This window comes from Condylura cristata, unplaced genomic scaffold (assembly GCF_000260355.1).
Source record: "Condylura cristata isolate star-nosed mole 26May11 unplaced genomic scaffold, ConCri1.0 scaffold00007, whole genome shotgun sequence".
Classification (NCBI taxonomy): Eukaryota; Metazoa; Chordata; class Mammalia; order Eulipotyphla; family Talpidae; genus Condylura; species Condylura cristata.
The window spans coordinates 14398675-14402178 of NW_004567108.1; the positions used below are offsets into that span (position 1 = coordinate 14398675).

At 46.4% G+C, this 3504-nt stretch overlaps 1 protein-coding gene across 1 annotated transcript in view; it reads left to right on the forward strand.

The window, feature by feature from the left end:
* The first annotated feature begins 3149 nt into the window (after positions 1-3149).
* The window catches only part of SUB1 (SUB1 homolog (S. cerevisiae)), a 10783-nt gene continuing 10428 nt past the window's right edge, over positions 3150-3504 (forward strand). The window contains exon 1 of the mRNA XM_012721945.1: positions 3150-3243. The gene's annotated coding sequence lies outside the window, so the exon portion shown is untranslated. The remainder of the gene's footprint in view (positions 3244-3504) is intronic.

Genomic DNA, 3504 nt, shown 5'->3' on the forward strand with positions numbered 1-3504 from the left:
CTGGAGAGCAAGGCCCTTTTGCTAGACTTTCAGATCCCCATCCTCTCTGAAGATCTTCCCCCATGGCCCATCTGGGGACTGAGAGCTGAACTGCAAAGATACTTAAGAGCTGTCTCATCTCATTTCTCTCTGATTCTCCCTCCCTTGGGGTAGGCAGAAAGAATTGGATTTGACTAATTACATGTTATTTTAAATCAGTAACTTATGCATGGAATTGTGAGATTTTAAAAGTCAGAGGCTAAGGATCTGACCCCTGTGCTCTGGTTTACCTCCAGCTACTGGTGGAATGCCTGACTGGGAAGATATGGAGGGAGAAAGGAGAAGGAAAGTGCTGGGAGCAGAAGCCACTTTGGGGAAAAGTTCAAATAATATCCTGCTGTTAGAATTAGTCTTTGTCTGAAGTTTTGGAAGGACTGAGCAAAGGAGGGTGTTAACAGCACAATGCCTGGCAAGGAATCACTTAAAAGTTTCCCCCAACCCCTCCAGGCCTCCAGACCTCTAGAAGCTTCTCTTCCCCAAGCTCTGCTCTGTAAGCACTGAGGGTGCTTCACTCATTCTTCCTTTTCTCCTCCCCAGACTACTTTTATTTTGGTTTATTTACCAGTACTTAAAATTCAGTTCATGTATTTAGCTTCCTTTTTATTTTACCCACTTTTTCAGACCAAGACCTGGAGTAGGGAATAGGGGACCTTTTACATCCAAATTTCCTCCAAGACTTTTCTTAACCTCCGTCCCCATCTTGTAAAAATGCTGTGAATAGCACCTGCCTCTCATTATTGAAAAGCAACTACAGCCCTAATTTACTTTAAGTGAAAATTCTCCTTCCCCTTTCACCTGAGTGTAAAGCTATTTTTGCATTACATCTACTTAAAAAAAAAAGGATATAATTTTGTTCAAGGATTTGCTAATCATTTCACCCAAGACTATTAAGCCAACAAAATTTGCATGCAAAGCTTCAGGTCTCCTGCTTCTAAAAATTCATACTTCCTAAACAGCTTTGCCCAAGCCCAAACCTACTGCAGACACGTGGTCTGGTTCCCTCTGTGACACAAAACTGAATGAAAACTTTTGTTAAAGGGGAAAGGGCTAGAGATGCAGAGGATGTTCTATTCATTTAAGTGGCTTAGTTTAATCTGGAATGTTAAGCCTGCTTTTGAGGGAACCCAGAATATGTCACTCCAAGATGTACTTTGAAACTGGACATCAAAATTATTTTGAGCCAAAGGTATTAAAAAAAAAAAAAGCTGATGCAAGGAGGACATGCTGACCTTCCTCTGCCCCGCCCCCCAGAAAGCAGGAGCTCCCCCACCCCAATACTAGAAAGGAACATTCTTATCTTCCAATGGGAAGTTGGGAAGGATAACTCTGTACAAACAGACCTGTTTTAATAATTCTTATTGTCCTTGAGCCAGCCTTTGTTTTAGCTACTGTCCTGCAATCATTACTAGTTGACCCTGAATGAAAACATTTTGGTTTTGTTACTTTGGAGGGCCTCCTTTCCTCACATGGGTCCCTGTGTTATGTAAATCTATGTGTACTCATCTATTTATAACATAGTCCTTAGTTTTTTTTTTTTTTTTAAAGATTTATTTATTTGTGCATACAGAACTGGGGTACAGGCTAGAGGCTTAGGGGCGGTGAGGGGCTTCACCAGAGACAGAGCCGGGAGCAGAACAGGCAGATCCACGAAGTACACTGCTGAGGGGAGCAGCAGGCGGGTCAGGAGAGGTCTGCCACACCAAGTGGTCACCTCCAGGGCAGTTGGGAATCGAACTCAGCAGGAAGCGGCTTTAGCTTCTCCGCAGTGCTTTAACCCGCTGCGCCACCAGGAAGGGCCATAGTCCTTAACTTTAGAGAAGAGGGAGAGAAGATGGTGAGTCAAGTGATTCCAATGATTGACCTCAGTCAGCACCAGACCCATCTGCAGGAACTCAGGGTCCAGGCAGCCTGGTGAGCCTCCCGTTCCCCCTGTGTGAGCTCAGTCCAACCAGACACCCCTACAATGTCCAGGGCACTTATTAGTCCTGAGGAAGCTGGAATTTCCTAACTGTGGGTAGGTGTGCAAATTCCAAGCTACCAACTGCCATCAGTGGTAACTGAGTGCGGTTCATCTTTTAATACTACATTTGAGTACTTTAATTTTTTTACTTTTTCCATTTCCTTGCTGAAATGTATCTTATATACTGAGAAGCACACAAGTATCAAGTGAAATTTTACATTTGCCTACCCTTCTGTATCCACAGGGGGCAGAGATTTTTCAGCAGAATCCTCCATACTTGTACTCAAGTATTATCCCCCCAAAGGTGGCCAGACTTCAATGCCCATAGGCTATTGCCTTTTTTTTGGCAAGTAACGTATACACGGAATTATACAGCAAATATTTCATTATTAAAAAGGGCCTCATGCATAAGGGAGGAGGGGGCTTTTGCGTTCTAACTCAGTATAAAGCAGGGTGTCAGGCAGTGCAGGGATTCAATCGAGACTCACTCTGTCCAAACACCTGCAACTTATAATACTTAACCTTGTTGCCTTTGGTTTCCTCATCTACATAGTAGAGAGCATAATCATTCCTAGTTTGGTGCTGGTTGGATAAGTAATATATAAAATACCTAATGCAGTGCTCAGCACATGTAGGGCTTCATAAATGCGTACTAGTATTTTATTCATGGATATAGTAGGTATTTGTTAAATTTTTATTCAGGTAACCTATTCCCTATATTCCTGCTTGCAGTATGAATTCCTCTTAACGTCTGTGAACTCCTTCCTGGATTTCATTTAAGGAATAAGGGTGTTGTGGCCACACTGATGCAAAAACCTTGCGGTTTTTCACATTAACTCCTGTAACTTTAGCTTCTTTTCTATGGACCTTACCAGCCAGACTTAAAAATACTGGGGGGAAAGGTGATAGGCTCATTTATGAAAAAATGGGTCGAAAGTGCTCATCTTTTTCATATGGGCAGTTCACTTTACATCAAGAAACAAGTACTGAACAAGTGCAAAGTTCAATGCTTGTCATTCACATCACTTTTTCACTCACACATGGGCTGCATCCGGTCTGGGCCAGAGACGGTCCCTTTAAGGCCCTGGAAAGGGTCACGGTGTGGCTTTTGGCGGGGAGGCCCCGCCCTGTCACGTGTCCGCAGATCCAGGGGGCGGGACCGGTGTTTCTAGGCTGCCGTCACTTCCGGTTCTCTGTCAGTCTAGAGCGAGCGAGCTGGAAGCTGTTCGGCGATACAGCGGAGCGTGAGTGTCCGGGACCCCGCCCCCACCCCCTCAACTCCCAGCCCGCCCGATCCCCTTCCTCCCGCCTGGCCGCGAGCCATCCCCGGCCCTCCGCCCGTCTGGCCGGCGACGGCAGCGAGAAATGGCGGCGCTGCCCGGCCTGCCCCTTCAGCGCCTGGGTTTCCCCGGACTCCTTCCTCCGCCCCCGACCCCGGGTCCCCACGCGCTGGGGCCCCTCCGCGCCAGCCACTACCCTGCCGGCGGGAACGGCCTCGGGGCGGC